The following is a 27,441-nucleotide window of genomic DNA, read 5'->3' on the forward strand; positions in this document are numbered from 1 at the left end:
CGTTGCAGACTTGCAGCTCGTGGCCCTGTTCATGGTGCAACAGATCTTGTATGTTGCGCGGTATTTGTTGCAAATTGTATCTATTATAATACTCCAAATATACATTATTAAAAATAAAAATTAATTCAGCACAAAAAGAAATTAATTAGACACGCCCGTACACATAATGAATGTGGCACAGAAATCTTTCTTTTAGGGATATGCCCGTACACATATGCCCGTGCGTTGCAACGGGAGAGTTTTTTTGCGAGAAGCATCGGGAGAGATAATTGATGTGTCCATCAAAACGTTCTCCACAACAGTGGCGCGACAGAGCGGAGAGTTGTGGTGTTCTCGTGGGTCATGTTTGGTCCACGAGATGTTTATAGTAGTGGGGTTGGTCCGAGTGACGGCCACTACCCGACTCGTGCCTTTTTTTCCCTTCACGTCCACCTCCTTATCGAGGTTATGGTGACCTCCCGATTTCTTTAAAAACATATCAGCATTTTTTTGGAAAAAGCGTTAATTTCTGGAAAAGGCAAAAAAACTTGAAATAGGAAGATTTTTTAAAAATTCACAAAATATTTTTTGAAAAAAAGACCATTTTTAAGGTGGAGAAACGGATATTTTTCGAATTTGTGAAACATTTTTTAAATGGAAACTTGTTTTGAACTTTCAAAAACATTTTGAAAAATGTGTTTTTTATCACGAACATTATTTTGAAATTGTAAACATTTCAAAAAAGTATTTTTAGAATTACTATTAATTTTAAAATGAAATTTATTTCGTAAGTCTTGAAAAAATTGGATTTTTTTAAAATGCGAACATTTTTTTAATTTCGAGAAAATTTTTAACCAAAATATAAATTTAAAGTTCCAAATAATTTTGAAAATTTGAATTTTTTTGGAAATTCTAAGATTTAACGAAAATTATTACAAGAAACGAAATTTATGAGAAAGGAAAATATATCTTGGAAGGGAAATTTGAAAAATAGAAAAAAAACACAGAAAAAAGGAAATGGGCCGGCCCAACATTGGGTGACAGATGGGAAGCTCCAACTATATGTGGCTCTGTGCGACAAATAAGGTTCCCCAGCAGCATGTGCAGGATATAAAAATGTGGGGCTTTTCTGGGCCTTAGCGCGTGCAGCCCACGTACGAAATTCTAGACAAAACTTTTTTGTTTTCATTTTTAGCAGGTGGACCACAAAAATTTAGTACCACCTTGGATATAAAAAAATATATTTTCAATGATGAATGGATGAAAAAATTGGTGAAACGTACTTTGCTTTATTAGTAGGTATAGATATAGATATAGATATAGTTATGATGCGAAAATCTGTGCTGACCGTCCGAGCAAAACCAAATTGTGCGAAGTCCACCACTTTTATTCTCTGATCCAGATTGATATTCTCCTTCAAGTCCGGATCGATCTAGGTCTACTACGACACAAATCGCTCATCCAATCTCCTCTCGCTGAGCAGGAAGGCTGGAAGGCGGCGACGACCCGGGTAGCGGCGGGAAGGCGGAGACGGACAGGGGAGCGGCGGCTTTGCGTGCAGCGAAGAAGGGAGAAGCAGCAAGGCCGCGGTAGGAAGGCTGCAAGTCGTCTGCTAGCATCCCCTACTCCTCTGCCCGCCCCTCCAGCCTGCCCGCTGGCGGCGCTCTACTCCTTCGGCTACCCATCTTCTCCTTCACCGTGTACGACGGCGAGACTAACCTCCGCGGTAACCCTCTTCCTCCCTTATTCCCATCTCCTCTCATCCAGTCACCTACTTGTGGGCACCTCGAGACATGGCCGTGGGATGTAGGGGGATTTGGTAGATGATGAAGGGGATGGATCGTCAGATTGGAGAGATGGATCCATTCCCCTTTGTTTGTGATTAAATCATTTGAGAGAGGAGCTTCGGGGTTATTATAGTTTCAGAGATGTACTCTACCATCAGGGCTATGTTCAGTTGTTTGGGATTTGTTCCCAACAGGGAATTAATCACCATGGGGTTTGTGTGAAACCTCTGTTTATCACTCTAATCTCTGTTGGGGTTTGACCCATATCCCTCTTAATCCCTGTCAACTTCATTGTTGTTCGGTTGGTCAGGGCTTGAACAAAATTTGTACAGGAATATAGTTTAAACGTTGCACTAAGTAAACATTCATATCTGAATTCAGTTTGTACCAGGAATGTTTGAAATATTCAGAAAATGTAGTGCAAGCATTGCACTGAGTAAACATTCATCTCTGAAACTAACAATTATTTTCTATTTCTAATGTGAGTTAACATTCAGGGAATGTATTCCTCCCCCCTTCTATTTCTAATGCGACCCCACACTGTCATATGCATTGCGAAACTAATAACATTTAAGTTCTAGTTTTAGTATAGAGTACATGTATATATGGGAGTAAGTCAACACAAGTGAGCATATCAGAACAAGGACCCTATTCTGTAACATAATAGGAAAATATATGTTTTAATTTACACAAGAGTCTTCAAAAAATATAACAGATGCCTTCTAAACTTAACGACGACTTTAGGAATCTATATCGAGTAGTACTCTGAATCTAGTGTCGGTTTTTCTATCCAAATTTGCATAAGAAGGACAAGATGAGAGACGATGGCATGAACCTCTATATTTTCATATGTTAAGAGTAATACTTGGACCTATCTCCAATTTGTTGGAGTACATACACTCATGTCATTTGTTGACAAGAAGATTATATCTACTTCAGAGTATTTTCTGAAACACAAGTGGAAAATAATGCACCTTGATTAAACTTCTTGTTAACTTCCATTTGTTTCCCTTAACATGTGAATGCCTCTCTGTTTCCTTGAAGATCAATGCTTTTGTTTTATTTTTGCTCGAGTGTTTGTTGTGTTCAGCTCAGCTCAGTTCGTTGCCGGTTTCAGTCAACCAAGAAAGAAAAAGGAAATCCTTGACTTTTTGTGTATATTTCGTATGTCGTATGTTCAGAATATTTTTGCTTTTAGTGAAATGTTAGATCAAAGGATTCAAATTTGTACAACATGGTTCCAGGTGTTTGGGAATAGCTGAACTTTGGCAGCTGCTGCTGGTGTTGTATCATGATGGAAATTCAGTCGATCAGCAATTGAATTTGACTATTTGAACATGCTAGCTGCTGTCGTACAAGAGGTGAAGGGTAGTTATACTGTTTACTGCTTGTGATGTACTATGTGTTCACAAATTTTACCTAGATGTATTATGTGTTCACAAATTTACTTTCATTCAGTGAGACTGTGACGCTGGACACAATACCACAATAAAGGTCAGCTTCCAATGTGATTCTGTTATTTACATTCTTAGTATCATTGCCACAACCTATGTCATCTTGGACATGAAACTTACTACTCTAGTGCTTCTGCATGCAGGTTTGATGGATAAAGAAAGTCACCGATCTGAAAATGTGGAGCCTAGTTGAAGTGATGAATTCATTACTGTTATTTTTTATTTTATGTCCATGTACTTTATAATTTGGACAAGAAGATTTGTAGGTGTGACTGCCCTAAAGTGTCCATACTTGATCTCAAATACGTTGGTGTTGGTTGTGCTGTTTCCTAAACATTCTTACACATGTTACTGTCAAAGAAAAAACATTCTTACACATGTTCATATGTACCTACATCCGGGTTGTTGCATATCTCATAATCATCATAGAAGTGTTAAATTGGCTGGTTCCATGAAATCGATCAATACATTGGTGTTGGTTGTCTCCTTGCCAATATATCATGAGGGCATCTCTAACTTGGAGGGGAACAACAATAGAGTGTTAGTGTTAATCTCTTTGCACCAGAATAATGTAGCTGCAGCTTTTCTTCAGTTAGCTGTAGCGTTTCTTCAGTTAATTGTGCTTTTCTTCAGTTAGCACGGCAAATACCCTGTTCAGCACGTCGCAAATAATCTTTCTTGTGTTGTGCACGTCTCTGTTCTTTGCCACTCTGATTCGCGTGAGTTGAATTCAGTTCATCGTTGATCCACACCGTGAGTCGATCCTAGCATGATTTCCAAAGCATATCGCAAACGTCTGGTCACATTTTGAATGGAATTTAACAAAAAAGATGATGCAAATTAAAATAAAATGAACAATTTTTATTGAAACTTAAATATTCGTTCCATACAGCCGGACTATATATTGCCCAGACAATTAAAACTTATAAAAAAACTTAACCTCCCCTATACTTGATGGTGATCTCATACGCCTGGCCGGTGGCACCTCCGTCGTTGTCGTCGGAGTCGGGCTTCCAGCGGCAGAAGAGAGCGGAGTCATGGTAAGGATTCCCGACCGCCGCCTGGAGCTCACGGATGATCCTGTTCACTTGCTCGGCCGCGGCCACCAGGGACGTGGGCGCAGGGAGAGACAGGCGGCAGCACGGTGATCTCGCATGGAGACCACTTCTTGCCGTACTTCAGCATCTTGTTGAGGCGGTGGAGACGATGCTTTCTCATCTTCGGTGTGATCTTCGACTGGTCGACGACCCAGTCCATCACGTCTAGTCACATCTCTCTGACAAATGTCACACGCGTATAGTCCGCATGCGGCACGGACAGCGCTCTCATCCAGCCCGCCGCTTCAATGCCTGTCCCAATGACAACCCGTGTCCGCTCTGGGCCCGCATGGATGTAGCGTGCAGAGCGGATGTGCGTTTGCGCAGAAAAGGGGCCGACGCGGGAGATGTTTTTGGGCGGTTTCGGATTGTCCATGCGTATGTGGCGGCGGTCCGGGCGCCCGCAAAGGTACCCATTTGTTTGCATCTGGTTTGCGAGATTTCGGACTACCTGAGTGCTCCGTGGACCAATGGGATACCATGCTGGATGGCAAACTATGTCAGGACATGTACGTTGATCTGGACGTTTGCGATGTTTTGAGGGTCCACATTAGCGCTGACCCCCAAAATGGATACACTCTTTATCCGTAGACTGATCTGGTCCACAAACAGTGATGCGGTAGCTGGCCATACAACCATATTCACACCCATTTCGAAAACAAATTAGAACGAATTGGACGAATTTCACCAAACACGACGCAATTCATTAAAGTTCATTCGTAGTTTACATAAAACTTAGGATATTTCATCCGTTTTACTAAAAACTAAAAAAACACTAAGTTAACTTGTAGCGGGCAGTGACCTGTATGTATGGTTGCCTTGACCGGCCGTACTACCGTCGCCGTCCGTGTAGTCCTTTGAGCGGCAAAAGGGCGCTAGGGTGCGACAGCCCTGCCCGGCTGCCGCCTGGCGCTTGCAGAGGAGTCGCTCTGCTTCCTCCTGCACCGCGCGGAGGGCCTCCACGGCCAATGCGGGCCCCGACCAACGTGCTCTCGGGCGGTAGCGAACGTGTGTCATTTAGCGACCACTCTTTGCTGATCCTAGCGAGCAACCTATCCAGGCGGCGGCACCCCTCGACCTTCTCCGTGTTGGTGAAGGAGCAGTCACGGATCATAGCCTCTGCCAGGTTTAGGTCCTTGCGGACCCAAGCCTATGCCTCGTCGAAATTGGCAAACACTGAGCGGCCCGCCGCGTTGCGCTATTCCGATCATGTTGCCTGCCTGGTCGCCCTCTGCTCGGCCGATGCAATGGCCCGCGATGAGGAGTCGGCTCCGCTGCGGCCACTGAGGTAACGGAGGAGGCGACGTGCGGCTTTGCAATCGCCAGCGGCACCTCCTCCTTGACGGACTTCCCGCGCCAGTTGTGGCATTGTGGCAATGCCGGTAGGTCGATCCAGGCATAATGGTTGTGCGACGACGAGGACGGCTCCACCTTCATGCGACACCCGATCTAGACTCCGCAGTTGCATGGGGAGGGCTCCTCCATAAACTGATGGGGTACTGTGTTGGATGGCAAAATGTGTCCGGACCGCTTGGTCCGGACGGATGCGAGTGGTTTAGGGATCTAGTTGGAGATGCTCTTTGACCTCATATGCACTCCCTCCGTTCCTAAATATAAGTTCTTTGTTTTTTTGACATGGAAAAGCTCTTCCATTAAACAGTTTGCCGAACAATGTCATCGGCAACCAAGTCCTAGGCAAAGGTAGGAGCACCGCCCGGCCATACGGCTTGGGGTTCGGTGACCATCTTCATCCCAAATGCCGCTAGGGCGTCCACCACTTTATTACAATCTCTAGGAGCGAAAACTACCAAGAAAAAAGAGAATCTCTAAAAAGACATGTACTTCGTCCGTCCCATAATATAAGAATGTTTTTGACACTACACCAGTGTCAAAAACGTTCTTATATTATGAGACGGAGACGTTTTTGACACTACACTAATGTCAAAAACGTTCTTATATTATGGGACGGAGGAAGTATTTAGGAACAGAAGGAGTAGGTTAGAACATGGAAGCTAAGAAATTTGTTGTGTTTTGGATTAATTTTTTCTATTGTTTGAGCAATAGAATTCATTTTTTACTTCCACACAAGTTGCACTAAAATTGTACAAACATAGAAGAAGCATATTCTGTTTAGCGCAAATATATGTACACGTGCCTGTCATGGGCCAGATGATAATAATAACAAAATATATAATAATTTCCTCAAAAAAAATATAATTTGTTTCACTCCAAATTATTAGTCTCGCTCGTATTTCTTTTTGGTTTCGCTCCATTTTTTTCCTTTCTCTCCGTTCTCTCCCGCCAATAGCGACTAATCTGCCAAAGAAAAATTTAAGTACGCGTGCTTCATTACCATGGCCCCACATCTCATAGGCATCCAGGACGGAGACTAACATCGGTCAAACAGATTGCGATGAGGTAACTACGCAAATAAAATCGGAAACCTCCCCCCATATCAGTGCACGGTTCCCTTCCTCGTCTCGCGCAGGATCCATCGCACGTCCGGAGGCCGGTGGCGGAGGCATCACCACAAGCTGAGCAAGGTTAGTTGCCGACCTACTCCCTCACAACTATCCTCTCTTGCTCCCTATTCCACCGATCTGTGCTCTTAATCAATTCACGTCTCTCTTGCAAGGCAAATCCGGCTGGTAGATTGTTCAGATCCGGCTGGTACGTGTTGGTAACAATCCTGCGTGTTCATCTAGTAAGTGCCCCACTCCCTATCCCTCATTGCTACAATTCATGGTGTTCATCTAGTAAGTGCCCTGGTACGTGGTGGTAGATTGTCCAGATTCGGCTGGTACGTGGTGGTAACAATCCTGCGTGTTCATCTAGTAAGTGCCCTACTCCCTATCCCTCATTGCTGCAATTCATGCCCTCCGTATTGGTTCTCAGCTTTTTTTTCTTCACCCACCAGATCAGATCACGGTTCTAGTTTAATCTGAAGTTGATTCATTGTTCAGTTTACTCATTGCAAAAGTTTTCACTGTCAGTCGACTGAAAACCTTTTCAATCAGAATTTCTGGCCACTTGGTGCCTGACCATTTGTCCCTGTTTGTACTTGTCATCAGTATGTCGATGTCAATTTTATCTACCGGCCCCGCTAGTGTTTCTCCATTGAGTTGCTTCACAGTCTAATGATAGAAAAAGAAGAAACATGAAACACTTATCAGATTATATCAATGCCATTGTAAATTGAGACCACCACCAATTACTCTGGCCAAATAACGATGAATCATAGTAAAAGCACGCTGTAAATATGAATCAAAATGTCACTATTATTAGTACTTTAGTATCAGAATGGGAGCAGCAAAACACACTTGGATGCTCTGGTTCAAATTTACTATAACTATGCAGTAGAATTACAGTCCTTGTTACACAATAAATCATACAGTAGATGCACTGTGGACAAAACAACATTAGTTTAAGGAGCAACAGAACAACTATGAGCCTAATGGTTCAAAACGTATTACACTTTGCAGCACAATTACATATCTTTGTACACTAACAAATTATACAGAAGATGCATTTACTAAAAAAACTGGGTGCAGCAAACAAGCTCCCATGCTAGGGTTCACAATTACTAAAAACTTTGTGGTAGAATACACTGCACACATACCAAATAAAGTACTTTAGTACCTACTGGGAGCAGCAAACAAAATTCAGCAAAAAACACTAGGAAAAAAAACCATTTAGGACTAAAGTTGAGAATTACTATAGCTTTGTAGTAGAGTTGCATTCTTGTGACACTGTGAATAATAAACAAAATGCACGGTAAGAATAACAAAATTTACTAAATTGTTGCTTGGGAATTATAGTTTTTTAGACTGTGTTATATATTTTTTAGTTTCTAAGACAACCTACATTGTACTTTACACAATTTATTTAAACTTTTGGTCATTGTCATGTTGCAGCAGATGTGTCTGAGACAAGAATTAACGTTGTTGAATCCAATGAGGACTATATGGCAGAAGAACCAATCGAACATCATAATTATGCTGAAAAAGATGTCGAGTCATCTGATGTCTAAGAAATAACTACTAATGATAAAGAAGGCTTCACAGATTGTGATGATACTGATGCAGATTAAAATGAAGATGGTAAGTTTGCTCATTCCTGTTGATTGCAATATATGATTATTCATCATAGTAACATATAATTCATGGTTCATAATGGTGTGGCAGTGCACGGCAACTAGAAAAAGGTTCTGCTGCACACAAGGTATATCCATAGTCTGATATACGAAATTACGATCAAACTATAGTGCTCACATATTTATGTGTGTTTACGTGTTGCTTTGTGAAGTTGTCCAGAACCAAGAAACTTTTGATCAGAATTTCAGTACATGGCAAGAGAAAATAAATGTTGCTGCACACAAGGTATATTTCCATTACCATATACAATATGTTCAAAATATATCGCTCCGATGTTTATGTATCTACTGGTCGTGTTACTATTAGAATGTTGTTCAGAACAAAGATACTTTGCTTGAAAATGTCAGTGTACGTGTGGGAGAAAAAACTTCTGCTGCGAACAAGCTAGTATCTTTTCGTAATCAGATACAAATTTTGCTCAAACTATAGTGCTAGCTTGTTTATTTGTTTATTACCTCTTCTTTGCTATAAGAGTGTTGTCCAGACCAAAACAAAACAAAAAAGCTGCTAATGCAGCCAGTAAGAGAGCTCAAAGTGGTTCGCTGAGTTGGTTGGGTGCTAGTGAACTACTTGTAAGACTGCTCAAATTCATTTCATATGTTCCCCTATTTTGTTTGTCTTGTCATGGGTGATGAGGATGATTCTGCCAATGGTAACTTTGATTTTCTCTAACATGCAGGAACTAAAGTATTCTTGAACAGCCTGAAAAATCATAACTGGGACGTAGCTCTTGGTACAATTGTAAGTTGTGATCCTAAATTTAAACTTGATGGTGCTGAAATTAGAAATGGATTCTGCGTAGTGCATGTCGATATGGCACTTGTCAAAACTGAAAATTGGGTACGTAGTTGAAAAAACCGCAACACTCTCGGTAATGCATAAAAAGCTAATATCTTGCCTCTATTACTACTTGCATCATGGCAATCTTTGTGTATTAACAACTCATTTTGTTATATTTTTTGTAGATTCAAAAGAAAATGGATGACTATATGGTGTGTGGAAAGTGTACTGCAATGATGATGTTCATGTTCAGATTCATGATGATGATGGATGCTTTCAGTTTTAGTTAAGTTGTAGGGATGGCGCCTATTGGATGTTGTTCCTTGTTGATTTTTAGTTAAGTTGTAGGGAAGTTGATTGATGCTTTCAATGTAAGTTTTGTTGTCAAGAAAATAGTCAGATTATGCATCACATTTGGATGATGTTCCTCCTGTAATATCCACTATTGTAATCCAACAGTTCTATCTAATATATGATTTCTTCCTCTACGAGTATATTATCTTGTTTTCCTTCATTTCAAATATATAATTATTACCATTATGTGGAGCATTAATTTAATTGCTAGTAATATATAACAATAATAATATGCACATTATATATGAACCAACACTTTAAGCGTTGGAAATTCTTTGTTGCCAAGCAATGGGATTTTGATTTCTGTACATTAAGCACAAACATATAATAGTGTCGTAAAAGTCCATTTTATCTGTTGTAGTCTTGCAACGGTCCCTTTTACCAACGCCAATATAAGCGTTGCATTATGCGCTAGCAACACTGGATAAGGCAACGCATCCCAAACCGTTGGTAAAGACACCAACAACGCATATATGCAGTTTTAGATACGGAAAAAGGTGTTGCTGTAGGGGGGGGGGTCCTGTTGTAGTGACTGATGGGTTGTGAAGATACGAAGACCGAAGACTGCACCCATGTCTGGATGGGACTCTCCTTGGCGTGGAAGGCAAGCTTGGCGACGGAATATGTAGATTCCTTTCTTTGTAACTGACCTTGTGTTACCGTAGATCCTCCCGTTGTCTATATAAACCGGCGGACTTAGTCCGAAAACATATATACTCATTACCATAGTCATACATGCTAGACTTTTAGGGTTTAGCCATTACGATCTCGTGGTAGATCAACTCTTGTAATATTGATATTCATCAAGATCAATCAAGTAGGAAGTAGGGTATTACCTCCATAGAGAGGGCCCGAACCTGGATAATCATCGTGTCCCCTTTCTCCTGTTACCATCGACCCTAGATGCACAGTTCGAGACCCCCTAGCCAAGATCCGCCGGTTTTGACACCGACATTGATGCTTTCATTGAGAGTTTCCCTATGAGGTCACCAAAAGGTTTGATGGCCCCTTCAATCGTCAATAATGACGCTGTCCAAGGAGAAACTTTCCTCCCCAGACAAATCTTCATGTTCGGCGGCTTCGCACTGCGGGCCAACTCGTTTGGCCATATGGAGCAGATCCAAATCTACGCCCCTGGCCATCAGGTCAGATTTAGAAGCTTGAACTACGTTGTGGACATCCGTGGAGACTTGATCTTCGCCGGATTCAAGACTACAGTAGCCGCTCTTGGTCACCCTGATGATCATGACCTAAATCCGTCATCAGGCCGCATCCAGGAGATTGCTCCTGTAGCCGCTCTGGCATTATATCCGGAGCAGACTGCGCCATCCAAGGACAGGAGGATCAACCCCACCATGGAGGCCACAGATTCCACAGCGTTGGAGCCGCACATAGACTTAACCTCTCACGACGTCTTTGTCACTTGAACTCCAGACTCGTCTCCGGCCGTAAGTTTCGAACCACGTGAGCCTGCGGACGCCAAACTTGACCATTTATCGATCTTCGAATTCAGCGCCGCAGACGTCTTCCGGCACTCGCCTTTGGGTGATGTGCTAAACTCATTAAAGAAACTGTCCTTGGCGGAGGACTCATAGCCGAACTGTATCCGTTTCGAACTAGCAGCTGACAGTGGAGAATTTTGCTTCCTACCCGCCACCCACTTCATGGACACGGTCGAGGATTTGACCAAAGCACTTGATTATGACTCCGAGGACATCGACGGTATGGACGAAGATGCCGGAGAAGAAGAGGTCCAGGACCCGCCGTTCACCGGACGCTGGACGTCCACTTCCTCATATGATGTACATGGTGGATGCACAAAAGGAGAACAGCGGCGATGACAAGGAAGATCCAGCTGAGGATAAACCTTCCGAAATACAGTCCAAGCGCCGGCGTCAGCGGTGCCGCTCTAAGTCACGCCGTAGTAAAGACAACAACACCGACACAGGAGAAGATAACACCCCAGAAGGTGCCAAAGACAAAAAGGACCCCATTGATACAGCTAATGAACAAGGTGAACGGGAAGATGAGCAGGCTAGCCATGGTAAACAGGCCACACACAAAGATTCGGAGGATGATAATTACCTTCCGCTCTCCGAGGAAGAGGTGAGCCTCGGCACCGAGGATTTCATTGTGCCTGAGGAACCTCTTGAGTAGGAGAGCTTCTAGCGCCAGCTAATAGCCATTGCAAGGAGCCTGAAAAAGAAGCAGCAGCAGCTTCAAGCTAACCAAGATCTGCTCAACGATAAATGGCCTGATGTCCTAGCGGCCGAAGAATACGGCCTGAAGCGCCCAACCAAAAGCTACCCAAAGCGCAAATTGCTACCTCAGTTTGACGAGGAGGCGCCAGAATACATACCACCATCGTACAATGCGGCTGACTGACCACCACATGGTCGGGACAAAACAACAACTCACGAATAACACCAGCTCGCCCCGCCTCATTGCACAGGTAGAGGTAAATTAGCCCGTGGCCATACATGTGACCTCCTGCAAAACCTGAACAATAAAGCAGGACACACCAGATCAATCTAAGGATCGCGAGGACGCACCTCGACAAGCAACGATGCCCACGTATTTGGACGTGACAAACCTAATCATGCGAGGGATGAAAACCGCCGACAGACTCCATCAGAGCTACGTCGCGATACGGCCCAATATAGAGGCGCCGCACACCCTCATTGCTTCACTGATGAGGTCCTGGATCATGAATTCCCAAAAGGGTTCAAACCCATGAATATCAAATCATACGATGGAACCACAGACCCCGCGGTGTGGATCAAAGACTTCATTCTTCACATTCATATGGCCCGCGGCGATGAGATCCACTCCATAAAATACCTCCCTTTAGAACTCAAGGGGCCAGCTCGGCATTGGCTAAATAGTTTGCCTGAAATTTCTATTGGCAGCTGGGAGGACTTGGAAGCCGCCTTCCTGGATAACTTCCAAGGTACATATGTTCGACCTCCGCACGCTGATGACTTAAGACATATAGTGCAATAGCCCGGCGAGTCTGCCAGGAAATTCTGGACTAGGTTCTTTACTAAAAAGAATCAAATCATCGATTGTCCGGATGCCGAAGCCCTAGAAGCCTTCAAGCACAACATCCACAACGAATGGCTCGCTCGCCACCTCGGCCAAGAAAAGCCAAAATCCATGGAGGCCCTCACGACACTCATGACCCGCTTTTGTGCGAGCGAGGACAGTTGGTTGGCCCATAGCAAAAACAATGCAAGCAACGCCGGCACCCCTGAAGTTAAAAATAACAAAGACAAGTCTCGACGCAACAGATACAAGCGTCGAAACAACAGTGACAACACCAAGGATACGGCGGTCAATGCCGGATTCAGTGGCTGTAAGTCCATCAGTGGAAGAAGCCGTTCCAAAAGAACAATTCAGGCCCATCCATCTTGGACCGCATACTTGATCGTCCATTCCAGATTCATGGCACCTCGGACAACCCAGCCAATCATAAAAATAGAGATTGCTGGGTTTTTAAATAGGCCGCCAAACTAAACGCCGAGAACAGGGAAAAGGGATCGCAAAGCGAGGACAATGACGAAGAGCCCCAACAACCGAACACTGGGGGACAAAATAAGTTTCCCCCTCATTTCAAAATGGTGAACATGATATATGATACCCACATCCCCAATAGGGAGCGCAAGCGTGCTCTCGGTGACGTCTACACGATAGAGCCAGTCGCCCAAAAATTTAATCCACGGTCATCATGCCCGATCACTTTTGATCGCCGGGATCATCCGACCAGTATCCGTCACGGTGGCTCAGCCACACTGGTCCTAGACCCAATAATTGATGGGTTCCACTTGACTCGCGGCCTTAAGGATGGAAGTAGCAGCCTTAATCTGCTCTATCCGGATACAGCGCGAAAGATGGGCATTAACCCATCAAGGATCAAGCCTACAAAGACTACCTTTAAAGGAGTCATACCAGGCATAGAGGCCCATTGTACAGGCTCAACTACATTGGAGGTTGTCTTCGGATCTCCGGACAACTTCCGAAGCGAGGAGTTAATCTTCGATGTCGTCCCCTTCCGCAGCGGCTATCATGCACTACTCAGACGAACTGCGTTTGCTCGATTCAACGCAGTACCACACTATGCTTATCTTAAGCTCAAGATGCTCGGTCCACGTGGCATCATAATGGTCAATGGAAATACGGAACGCTCCCTCCGTACAAAAGAGCACATAGCTGCCTTAGCAGCAGAAGTACAGAGCGGCCTTCTCAAGCAGAACCTTAATTCGGCTGTCGACCCCACGGACACCGTTAAGAGGGTCCAAACTACTCTGCAGCTGGAGAGCTCGGCTCGTCAGGAGCTCGACTAGCAATCCGGCCTCCATCTCAGTCCTGATCAAGTGGTGGCATTCGTGCCGCGCGTACATAACTACACACTCAAAATCCCATGGGTGTCAACGGAGGCATGGCTAGCTTATGATCCATAGTATGGCTCAACCGACATCGGATACACACATACTTTCACTTTTACTTGTCTCCTTTTCATGTCTCAATCCCACATGCCCCATCGGGTGGTCTGGTCATCGGTCCTCTTGAAGGATAAAACAAACCAAGACGGCGAGAAACGCAGTATGGGGGACTTTTTAGGTGATTTCGTTAATGATAACTCTACCTGTTTTTCAGGACCCACATGCAGCTCTCCCTTGGTTTCGGCATGTTAAATAGCATGTTGCTTATCACACTTCCTGTATCAATGCGCTTTGATGTGCTAATTAAACTACAATGAGAACAGTGTGCGTCTGGAGCTTTAGGACCCCAGCCTTTTACCTTTGCACCTTTCTTGTTTTCTTTCTGTTTTTTTCTCGCAGCTCCCCTGTGGATAATGATACATCTCCAATGTATCTATAATTTTTGATTGTTCCATGCTATATTATATTCTATTTTGGATGTTTAATGGGCTTTATTATACAATTTTATATTATTTTTGGGACTAACCTATTAACCGGAGGCCCAGCCTAAATTGATGTTTTTTGCCTATTTCAGTGTTTCACAGAAAAGGAATATCAAACGGAGTCCAAACAGAATGAAACTTTCGGGAACGTGATTTTTGGAACAAACGTGATCCATAGGACTTGGAGTGGACGTCAAGAAACGAACGAGGAGGCCACGAGGCAGGGGGCTCGCCTACCCCCCTGGCTGCGCCCTCCACCCTCGTGGGCCCCTCGTAGTTCCACCGACCTACTTCTTCCTCCTATATATACCTATGTACCACAAACCATCAGACATGGAGCAAAAACCCTATTTCCACCGCTGCAACCTTCTGTACCCGTGAGATCCCATCTTGGGGCCTTTTCCGGCGCTCCGCCGGAGGGGGCATCGATCACGGAGGGCTTCTACATCAACACCATAGCCTCTCCAATGATGTGTGAGTAGTTTACTTCAGACCTTCAGGTCCATAGTTATTAGCTAGATGGCTTCTTCTCTCTCTTTGGATCTCAATACAAAGTTCTCCTCCATTCTCTTGGAGATCTATTCGATGTAACTCTTCTTTTTGCGGTGTGTTTGTCAAGATCCGATGAATTGTGGGTTTATGATCAAGATTATCTATGAACAATATTTGAATCTCCTCTGAATTCTTTTATGTATGATTGGTTATCTTTTCAAGTCTCTTCAAATTATCAGTTTGGTTTGGCCTACTAGATTGATCTTTTTTGCAATGGGAGAAGTGCTTAGCTTTGGGTTCAATCTTGCGGTGCTCGATCCCAGTGACAGTAAGAGAAACGACACGTATTGTATTGTTGCCATCGAGGATAAAAACATGGGGTTTATATCATATTGCATGAGTTTATCCCTCTACATCATGTCATCTTGCTTAAGGTGTTACTCTGTTCTTATGAACTTAATACTCTAGATGCATGCTGGATAGCGGTCAATGTGTGGAGTAATAGTAGTAGATGCAGGCAGGAGTCGATCTACTTGTCACGGACGTGATGCCTATATACATGATCATACCTAGATATTCTCATAACTATGCTCAATTCTATCAATTGCTCGATAGTAATTCGTTTACCCACCGTAATACTTATGCTATCTTGAGAGAAGCCACTAGTGAAATCTATGGCCCCGGGTCTATTTTCCATCATATTAATCTCCTGTCAACAAGCTATTTCAATTGCCGTTTATTTTGCTTTCTTTACTTTTAGTCTTTATCGTAAAAATACCAAAAATATTATCTTATCATATCTATCAGATCTCACTCTCGTAAGTGACCGTGAAGGGATTGACAACCCCTTTAGCGCGTTGGTTTTGAGGTTCTTATTTGTTTGTGTAGGTGCGTGGGACTTGAGCGTGGCCTCCTACTGGATTGATACCTTGGTTCTCAAAAACTGAGGGAAATACTTACGCTACTTTACTGCATCACCCTTTCCTCTTCAAGGGAAAACCAACACAGTGCTCAAGAGGTAGCAAGAAGGATTTCTGGCGCCGTTGCCAGGGAGATCTACGCACAAGTCAAGACATACCAAGTACCCATCACAAACTCTTATCCCTTACATTACATTATTTGCCATTTACCTCTCGTTTTCCTCTCCCCCACTTCACCTTTGCCATTTTATTCGCCCTCTTCTGTTCGTCCTTCTATTTGCTCGTGTTACCATGTGCCTTCTATTAGCTTGCATCTTCGCTTGCTAAATATCTATTGTTATGGATCCTCATCCGCTTGCCAATCTTTTTAAGAGATCCAATTATGACGAACCAATTGCTAGTGAGTTGAGTGCACTAGATTATCTTTATGAGGTTTTGCTTGAAATTCGTGAATCTAGAAATTGTGATGAAGTGCTTTATGAATTGATTCATGATAGATCTTTGAATAAAAATCATGATTGCAATGATGTTATTATAAATTCTCTTAATGTCAATTGTGTTAATGATATGCAAAACCTCAGCTTGGGTATGCTAGTTTTGCTATGACTACTATTTGTTGCAATGATCATGATTGGGGTGATTCTTCTTTTGATCTTGAAATTTTATTTAAGCTGCATGATGAATATGAGATTGATAATAATGTTGGTAATAGTATTGAAAGTGGGTTTCGAAGAGTGTCGACTTTAGATCCCACATATTTGGAGAATGTTCAATCTCATGATTTTTTTGATAAAAGTGGGTTTGGAGAGGTCATGACTTTAGTTAATGTTAATCCCACAATTTTGGAAGAGTGTCAACTTTACATGCATGTGGATCGTGTTAAGAATATGTTTTGTGATAGCTATATTGTTGAATTTTCTTATGATCCTACGTGTAATTATTATGAGAGAGGAAAATATGGTTGTAGAAATTTTCAGGTTACTAAATTACCTCTCGTTATGTTGAGATTGCTATTGTTTCTTTCCGCTTCCTTGCATATGCTAGTTTTTGCTTGCCTTGATAATTTGTTTGCCTATAATATGCCTATGCATAGGAAGTATGTTAGACTTATATGTGTTTGTCACATGTTTTATGATGCTCTCTTTGTGCTTCAATTCTTGTCTTTCATGTGAGCATTGTTGAAATCTTATGCCAAGCTAGGGGCGTTAAACGATAGTGCTTGTTGGGAGGCAACCCAATTTTATCTTTGTTAATTGATTTTTGATTCTGTTTAGTAATAAATAATTTATCTAGCCTCTGTTTTGGTTGTGATTTTTGTGTTTAATTAGTGTTTGTGCCAAGTAGAACCGTTGGGAAGACTTGGGGAAAGTCTTTTTGATCTTGCTGTAAAAAACAGAAACTTTAGCGCTCACGAGAATTGCTGCCATTTTTTATTGCAGAGTTATATTTAGTTAATTATTTTTGAAGATGATTAATAGATAAAGAGAGGCAATTTTCTATGCATGGTGGTAGCTATGCACGCATGGCGGTAGCTACACACCCTTTGGCATAAGTGTGATTTATATATATGAGGTTTCAGGTCTCTTATGGCATTGGCACAAGTGCATTTTTGTTGTATAGAAATGACTTATTGTTATCTTTTTATTACCATTTTGACACAAGTGCCTTTTCGTTGTGTAGAAAGGGTCTTTTCGCACTTCTCTTAGTCTTTTCGCTTGCCTTTTTGGCACAAGTGCCTTTTTTCTTGCCGGACTAGTCCAACGTCACAATATTGTCATTATAGAGTTATTTTCCATGGTCCAAAATAATTTATCAAACTAATTAGAGATAAAAATTGGGGAAATGTGTAGCTACCACCATGGGTAGCAAATTATTTTCAAATAGATAAATTATTCACGTCCAGAAATTTATTTTAGAATTTTCTGGGTTCCAGAAGTTTGCGTTAGCTACATATTACTACAGACTGTTCTGTTTTTGACAGATTCTGTTTTTCGTGTGTTGTTTGCTTATTTTGATGAATCTATGGCTAGTAAAAGAGTTTATAAACCATAGAGAAGTTGGAATACAATAGTTTTAACACCAATATAAATCAATAATGAGTTCATTACAGTACCTTGAAGTGGTGTTTTGTTTTCTTTCGCTAACGGAGCTCAGGAGATTTTCTGTTAAGTTTTGTGTTGTGAAGTTTTCAAGTTTTGGGTAAGAATTTGATAGATTATGGAACAAGGAGTGGAAAGATGCTAAGCTTGGGGATGCCCAAGGCACCCCAAGGTAAATATAAGGACACCAAAAAGCCAAAGCTTGGGGATGCCCCGGAAGGCATCCCCTCTTTCGTCTTCGTCCATCGGTAACTTTACTTGGAGCTATATTTTTATTCACCACATGATATGTGTTTTGCTTGGAGCGTCTTGTATAATTTGAGTCTTTGCTTTTATTTTACCACAATCATCCTCGATGTACACACCTTTTCAGAGAGACACACATGATTCGGAATTTATTAGAATACTCTATGTGCTTCACTTATATCTTTTGAGCTATATAGTTTTTGCTCTAGTACTTCACTTTTATCTTTTTAGAGCACGGCGGTGGTTTGTTTTATAGAAACTATCGCTCTCTCATGCTTCACTTATATTATTTTGAGAGTCCTACAAAACAGCATGGTAATTTTCTTTAATTGTGAAATTAGTCCTAATGTGATATGGATCCAAGATTTGTAAAAACTTTCTTATAAGTGCATTGAATACTAAGAGAAGTTCGATGCTTGATAATTGTTTTGAGACACGAAGATGATGATATTAGAGTCATGCTAGTTGAGTGGTTATGAATTTGAGAAATACTTGTGTTAAAGTTTGTGATTCCCGTAGCATGCATGTATGGTGAATCGTTATGTGATGAAGTCGGAGCATGATTTATTTATTGATTGTCTTCCTTATGAGTGGCGGTCAGGGATGAGCGATGGTGTTTTCCTACCAATCTATCCCCCTAGGAGCATGCACGTAATACTTTGTTTTGATAATTAACAGATTTTTGCAACAAGTATATGAGTTCCTTTGACTAATGTTGAGTCCATGGATTATACGCACTCTCATCCTTCCACCATTTCTAGCCTCTCTAATACCGCGCCCTTTTCCCCGGTATCATACACCCACCATATACCTTCCTCAAAACAGCCACCATACCTACTTATAATGGCATTTCCATAGCCATTCCGAGATATATTGCCATGCAACTTACCACCGTTCCGTTTACTATGACACGCTCCATAATTGTCATATTGCTTTGCATGATCATGTAGTTGACATCGTATTTGTGGCAAAGCCACCGTTCATTATCTTCATACATGTCACTCTTGATTCATTGCATATCCTGGTACACCGCCGTAGGCATTCATATAGAGTCATATTTTGTTCTAAGTATTGAGTTGTAATACTTGAGTTGTAAGTAAATAAAAGTGTGATGAACATCATTATTAGAGCATTGTCCCAAGTGAGGAAAGGACGATGGAGACTATTATTCCCCCACAAGTCGGGATGAGACTCCGGACGAAAAAAGGGGCCATAAAAAAAGAGAGAAAAGGCCCAACTAAAAAAGAGAGAAAAGAGAAAAGGGACAATGCTACTATCCTTTTTCCACACTTGTGCTTCAAAGTAGCGCCATGATCTTTATGATAAAGAGTCTCTTGATTTGTCACTTTCATATACTAGTGGGAATTTTCATTATAGAACTTGGCTTGTATATTCCAATGATGGGCTTCCTCAAATTTCCCTAGGTCTTCGTGAGCCAGCAAGTTGGATGCACACCCACTTAGTTTTCATTATTGAGCTTTCATACACTTATAGCTCTAGTGCATCTGTTGCATGGCAATCTCTACTCACTCACATTAATATCTATTAATGGGCATCTACATAGCCCGTTGATACGCCTAGTTGATGTGAGTCTATCTTCTCCTTTTTTGTGTTCTCCACAACCACCATTCTATTCCACCTATAGTGCTATATCCATGGCCCACGCTCATGTATTGCTTGAAGATTGAAAAAGTTTGAGAACACCAAAAGTATGAAACAATTGCTTGGCTTGTCATCGGGGTTGTGCATGATTTAAATATTTTGTGTGGTGAAGATAAAGCATAGCCATACTACATGATTTTGTAGGGATAACTTTCTTTGGCCATGTTATTTTGAGAAGGCATGGTTGCTTTATTAGTATGATTGAAGTATTATTACTTTTATGTCAATATTAAACTTTTGTCTTGAATCTTTCGGATCTGAATATTCTTACCACAAATAAGATAATTACATTGAAAATTATGCTAAGTAGCATTCCACATCAAAAATTCTGCTTTTATCATTTACCTACTCGAGGACGAGCAGGAATTAAGCTTGAGGATGCTTGACACGTCTCCAACGTATCTATAATTTTTTATTATCCCAAGCTATATTATATTCTGTTTTGGATGTTTAATGGGCTTTATTATACATTTTATATTATTTTTGGGACTAAATTATTAACCGGAGGCCCAGCCCAAATTGCTGTTTTTTGCCTATTTCAGTGTTTCGCAGAAAAGGAATATCAAACGGAGTCCAAATGGAATGAAACCTCCGGGAACGTGATTTTTGGATCAAATGTGATCCAGAGGATTGGAGTGGACGTCAAGAAATGAACGAGGAGGTCACGAGGCAGGGGGGCACGCCCTCCACCCTCGTGGGCCCCTCGTAGCTCCACCGACCTACTTCTTCCTTCTATATATACCTACGTACCCCCAAACCATCAGACACGGAGCAAAAACCCTATTTCCACCGCCGCAACCTTCTGTACCCATGAGATCCCATCTTAAGTCCTTTTCCGGCGCTCCGCCGGAGGGGGCATCGATCACGGAGGGCTTCTACATCAACACCATAACATCTCCGATGATGTGTGAGTAGTTTACTTCAGACCTTCGGGTCCATAGTTATTAGCTAGATGGCTTCTTCTCTCTCTTTGGATCTCAATACAAAGTTCTCCTCGATTCTCTTGGAGATCTATTCGATGTAACTCTTATTTTTTCGGTGTGTTTGTCAAGATCCATGAATTGTGGGTTTATGATGAAGATTATCTATGAACAATATTTTAATCTCCTCTGAATTCTTTTATGTATGATTGATTATCTTTGCTCGACGGTAATTCGTTTACCGACCGTAATACTTATGCTATCTTGAGAGAAGCCACTAGTGAAACCTATGGCCCCTGGATATATTTTCCATCATATTAATCTCCCGTCAACAAGCTATTTCAATTATCGTTTATTTTACTTTCTTTACTTTTAGTCTTTATCATAAAAGTACCAAAAAAATTATCATATCATATCTATCAGATCTCACTCTCTTAAGTGACTGTGAAGGGATTGACAACCCCTTTATCGCATTGGTTGCGAGGTCTTATTTGTTTGTGTAGGTGCGTGGGACTTGAGCGTGGCCTCCTACTGGATTGATACCTTGGTTCTCAAAAACTGAGGGAAATACTTATGCTACTTTACTGCATCACCCTTTCCTCTTCAAGGGAAAACCAACGCAGTGCTCAAGAGGTAGCAGATAACCCTATCTGGTAGCACTCGTACACTTTGGTATGTTTGATGTTTGCCAGGGGCTTTATAGCACCCCACATTACGGCAACAAAAGTCCGAACACTTTTTATAAGTATAGTTCGGCACCCCAAATTTAGCATTATATGCATTGGCTCCGAATCATGTCTTTGGTCCATAGTTGGGTTGCTCGGCTCCTATGCTTGCTACCTTACGTTCCGCTATATTGTCTAAGGTAGTAAAGGGAGAACTACTGCGATTGTGCCTTGGTTTATCCGAAGGAGCACCTCAGTAGAGAAAGCCGAAAACTGACTGTCATGATGCGGCGAGAGCCGGTCAGTTGTTCGGAGGTTACAAATCGTTGGAGATTTCTTCCGCGTTACGCGAAGGATTGGTACTTCCTGATCAGACGCTAATAGTACTCTAGTTCACATACTAGGGGTTGCGCCCATGTTTTTATTGTCGAACTCCTATGGCTAAGTGAGGGCGTTACAGCCGCATAGTCTGGTTGCCTGGTTCGTTGCGCTAAACAACTCCTTCAAGGACCATCTAATTGGATCAAGATTGTTTAGATTCCATTCCGAACACCCCTGTACTACCTACGCGGGGGCAGAAGCCGACGACTGGTTAACCCTCAGATTTCATACAACACGGCCGCACAGGAAGTAAAAATTTAAAAACATAACAAGCATTATATTGCACAATCACTTTGTTTTATCATACAAGGTAGAGGGAGTTCGAACACATTCATTCAAAAATAGTGTCTTTCACACAATGATGCGCAACAATGCGGGACCCCTCCAAGACATTGCCGAAGTATCGCTCGGGTGTGCGGGGCTCCTTGCCCTCCGGCGGCCCCCCGGTCGCTAACTTGACAGCGTCCAGCTTCGTCCACCTAACCTTGTAATAGGAGAGGGCCAGGCGCGCGCCCTCGATGCAGACGGACCGCTTGATGACGTCCAGCCACAGACAGGCATCCACCAGCTTCTTCACGAGGCTGAAATAACTGCAGGGTATAGCTTTGGCTGGCCACAACCGGATTATCATATCCTTCATGGCCAGTTCGGCCACCCTATGCAGTTCGACCAGCTGTTTCAGCTGATCGCCGAAGGGCACCGGATGTTCGGGCGCAAGATATTGCGACCAGAACAACTTCTCCGTGGAGCTCCCTTCTCCGGCTCGAAAGAACTCTGCGGCGTCGGTCACACTACGTGGCAGATCTGCAAAAGCCCCTGGAGAACTCCAAATCCGGGTTAGTAAATGATATTTCATCTTTACACTCTTGCTTTGCATATTAAATGCCTTACCCGCGCGATCTTCCTGGCCTCTTGGATTTCCTGGAGGGCGGCCCAGGCCTCAGTCCAGGCTGCCTCCACACTTTGACAAGCCTTGGCAAGTTCGGCTTCTTGAGCCGAAGCATCGCGCTCCAAGGTCTCGCACTTCCGCACCCCGTCTTGGAGCTCCTGTTGAACCTTGTTGACCCGGGCCTTGAGCTTCTTCCGAGCGGCCTGCTCCTTGACAGCCTTCCCTTTGGCTTCGGGTAGGGCCTTTTTTAGGGCCCAAACCTCGGTCGTCGCCTCTATATACATCATGGAATTTCGGTCATTGCATGTCATTTTCCTTTTTTTCGAATACATAACAGCTTATTACTTACCTTGTTTTTCCTGGAGATGCCTATTCACCTGGCCCAGCTCCTCCTCGGCCTCCGCCAGTTTCTGCTTCAGTCCGGAGACTTCGGCAATATGCGAGGCTGTGGCCAACAGCGACGCCTGTGTTTACATTGTAGAAAAATTTAGTTAGATTCCTGCCATAGGAGATTGATCCTCTGTCCGACTTTTTCTTTCCGAACACCAGACAGTGTCTTAGGGGCTACTATCTACATTGGGATTTTCTCCTTTTTGTGTCACTTACCTCAAAACCTGTCAGCAAGTTGCTGCAGGCTTCGGTTAGTCCGCTCTTGGCGGACTGAACCCTTTCAATTACCGTGCCTATAAGGACACGGTGCTCATCCACAATGGAAGCGCCTCTCAGCGCTTCGAGCAGATTATCCGGTGCCCCTGGTTGGATAGGGGTCACCGGCGGAATAGGCACCCCCCTTCTTTCGAAGGAGGTTGCGTGCCAGATTCTGGAGTCGCCTCGGTCTCCGGAAGAGTCCCGTTGAGGGACGAACAGAATATGGCCCTCCCCGCCAGTCGCCATGGGGATTGATTCCCCTTGGTGTCCGGCGATGGGGGTTTCTCCTTCTGGCGCCTCCCGAGCCTCTCCCCGCCAGGAACAGTCCTTCGGGACAGCACCTCCGCATTGTCCTTGGCCTTGGGGGAGTGAGCGGCTTGCGGTGAATCGCTGGCCATCGCCTTGGGATCCAGCGAGCCTCCTGACGAGCATCGCGAGGAGCTGTTGTGGGCCGGACTACAATAACATAACCAATCATGTCAATACAATGAGGGGGGAGAAACTTTATGGGTGGATACATGTCTTAGCACTTACAATGTGGCCAGAGGCTTAGTGCTGGGGCGTCTCTCTGGACTATTGTCGACGTCCCATGCGGAGTAATCCGCGAGGGAGCCCTTCCCCTTCTTGGGCGCCACTGCCTCCAAAAATGTGGAGACCGCCCTCTTCTTCCTCCCCCCATCAGGGGGAGAGTCGCTTTCCTCCTCCTCATCTTCGACGTCTTCGGCGGCGGGGGAACGAGTCTTATCTTCAGACGTCATGTCCGAAGTGCCCTTGCGGAGGGGGCCATGATACGTTTCCAACGTATCTATAATTTTTGGTTGCTCCATGCTATATTATTTACTGTTTTGAATGTTTATGGGCTTTATTATACACTTTTATATCATTTTTGGGACTAACCTATTAACCCAGAGCCCAGTGCCAGTTTCTGTTTTTACCCTGTTTTAGGGTTTTGAAGAAAAGGAAAACCAAACGGAGTCCAATTGACCTGAAACTTCACGGAACTCATTTTTGGAAGGAAAGAAGCCCAGAAGACTTGGAGTGCACGTCGGGGATCTGCGAGGAGGTCACGAGGCAAGGGGGCGCGCCCACCCCCTAGGCGCGCCCTCCACCCTCGTGAGCCCCTCGTGGGCCCCCTGACGTACTTCTTCCACCTATATATCTCCATATACCCTAAAAACATCCGTGAGCACAATAGATCGGGAGTTCCACTACCAGAAGCCTCCGTAGCCACCGAAAACCAATCTAGACCCATTCCGGCACCCTGCCGGAGGGGACAACCCCTCATCGGTGGCCATCTTCATCATCCCGGTGCTCTCCATGACGAGGAGGGAGTAGTTCTCCCTCGGGGCTGAGGGTATGTACCAGTAGCTATGTGTTTGATCTCCCTCTCTCTCTCTCTCTCGTGTTCTTGAGGTGATACGATCTTGATGTATCGCGAGCTTTGCTATTATATTTGGATCCTATGATGTTTCTTCCCCCCTCTACTCTCTTGTAATGAATTGAGTTTCCCCTTTGGAGTTATCTTATCTGATTGAGTCTTTAAAGATTTGAGAACACTTGATGTATGTCTTGCCGTGCGCATCTGTGGTGACAATGGGATACCACGTGATTCACTTGATGTATGTTTTGGTGATCAACTTGCGGGTTCCGCCCATGAACATATGCATAGGGGTTGGCACACGTTTTTGTCGTGATTCTCCGGTAGAAACTTTGGGGCACTCTTTGAGGTCCTTTGTGTTGGTTGAATAGATGAATCTGAGATTGTGTGATGCATATCGTATAATCAGACCCAAGGATACTTGGGGTGACATTAGAGTATCTAGGTGACATTAGGGTTTTGATTGATTTGTGTCTTAAGGTGTTATTCTAGTATGAACTCTAGGGCTGTTTGTGACACTTATAGGAATAGCCCAACGGATTGATTGGAAAGAATAACTTTGAGGTGGTTTCGTACCCTACCATAATCTCTTCGTTTGTTCTCCGCTACTAGTGACTTTGGGGTGACTCTTTGTTGCATGTTGAGGGATAGTTATGTGATCCAATTATGTTATTATTGTTGAGAGGACTTGCACTAGTGAAAGTATGAACCCTAGGCCTTGTTTCCTAGCATTGCAATACCATTTACGCTCACTTTTATCATTCGTTACCTTGCTGTTTTATAATTTTAGATTACAAATACCTTTATCTATCATCCATATTGCACTTGTATCACCATCTCTTCGCCGAACTAGTGCACCTATACAATTTACCATTGTATTGGGTGTGTTGGGGACACAAGAGACTCTTTGTTATTTGGTTGCAGGGTTGCTTGAGACAGACCATCTTCATCCTACGCCTCCTTCGGATTGATAAACCTTAGGTCATCCACTTGAGCGAAATTTTCTACTGTCCTACAAACCTCTGCACTTGGAGGCCCAACAACGTCTACAAGAAGAAGGTTGTGTAGTAGACATCAAACTCTTTTCTGGCGCCGTTGCCGGGGAGGTGAGTGCTTGAAGCTATATCTTTAGATCTTGCAATCGAGTCTTTTAGTTTCTTGTTTTATCACTAGTTTGGTCTATAAAAGAAAATTACAAAAAAATGGAATTAAGTTTGCCTCATACGCTTTATCTTTTTAATATCTTTCGTGAGTATGATGGAAAGGAAAATTGTGCTCAAGTGCTAGAAGAATAATGCATTAGAATGTTTGGAACTAAATATTTGAATGATGAGCATGATTGCAATGTTGTTAGTACGAATTCTTTGAATATTCATGACACTAATGATGATTGCACTAGTTATGATGAAAATGCCTCCTATAAGCATGTCAATTTTTGTGGAGTACATTGGGTTTGTAAGTACACACCAAATAGGGAAGATAGATATTGCAAGAGGCATAAGTACTTAGAAACTAAATTGTTGCAAGAAGAGCGAGATGAATGTGCTGAAAATTTAAATTATGTTGGCCATGCTTGTGAGCTTTGCAATGAACATGATCATTTCAATACCCAATGCAAATTGTTTCATGATCGTATCGTGTCCAAAAGTTGTGATGACTTGATTTCCCTTACACATTATAATGAACTTAGTTTGCTTATGGGTTACGAAAAATGAAACGTATAACTAAGCATCTTCCAGAATTTGCCCATTATAAACTTCTTGATTTTGATCTAGAGAAAATTTATATGTATTGTGCGGTGAATTGTATTGAAAATCCTTATATTGCCAACTACATAAAGAAAAGAAAACAAATAGAAGATGAAGAGAATACTAATGAAAGGGAAGAGACTTCCCAATATCCTCCTATTATTTCTTATGATGAATCAGGTAACAAAGAGGAGCCTCCTATTCAACCAATCTCATTAATAAGGAGCTCCAAAAAGAGGATTGAACCCACACATGATGTGGTGAAGAAGAAGAAAAGAAAAAGGAAGAGAGGTAAAAACATATCTCCCCCAAATAATGTTGCTCCTATTACTATTTTGCCTCATGAAAATATAATTGTGGAAGATAATGATACTTCTTATGATCTTGAAAATCTTTTTGGCACTTGCTTGGATGAATATGATAATTGCTATACTATTGGTGCTATCCATACAATTAATGATGAGAGTGATTATGCTTATGATATGAAAAGGCCCAAGCTTGGGGATGCTATGTTTGATGAAGATGATGTTTTTGAGAATATATTTGCTGCAATTAATGTTTGTCCCAAGCTTGGGGATGATACATTTAATGATGATACTCCCTCCGTTCCGAAATGTAGTGCGCATAGTTTTTTGGGGAAAACTCCGAATTGTAGTGCGTATTTACTACTTTGCCCCACTCTTGACGAAAATATCCCTTGTCTTCTTCCTCGCATATCTCCTACTCCCGTACGCATCGCCTCCACCTCGCCATGTCCATGGCCTCGCAACACGGAGGAGGAGCTCCAGCGCGTGCACGCACGTGAAGGTCGCTGGCGCAGAGCAGATTCACTAGCCGATGGAGCTCCAGCATGAGCACGCGCAT

The 27,441-nt window shown here is 42.9% G+C and overlaps 1 long non-coding RNA gene across 2 annotated transcripts; it reads left to right on the plus strand.

Annotated features, from left to right (window-relative positions):
- Window positions 1-6,352: 6,352 nt before the first annotated feature.
- Window positions 6,353-9,739, plus strand: LOC125514868 (uncharacterized). 2 transcript variants are annotated; one of them, XR_015607723.1, is made up of 8 exons: window positions 6,353-6,860; window positions 6,953-7,021; window positions 7,100-7,151; window positions 8,235-8,417; window positions 8,502-8,538; window positions 8,623-8,696; window positions 9,151-9,212; window positions 9,437-9,739. It is a non-coding gene; the product is annotated as an uncharacterized LOC125514868 (long non-coding RNA). The 2 variants fall into 2 exon arrangements; XR_007286644.2 differs by having other exon boundaries at window positions 6,356-6,860; window positions 8,232-8,417.
- Window positions 9,740-27,441: the final 17,702 nt, after the last annotated feature.

The sequence above is a fragment of the Triticum urartu genome, chromosome 6A (genome assembly GCF_056163025.1).
Source record: "Triticum urartu cultivar PI428250 chromosome 6A, HENAU_Tu73, whole genome shotgun sequence".
Classification (NCBI taxonomy): domain Eukaryota; kingdom Viridiplantae; phylum Streptophyta; class Magnoliopsida; order Poales; family Poaceae; genus Triticum; species Triticum urartu.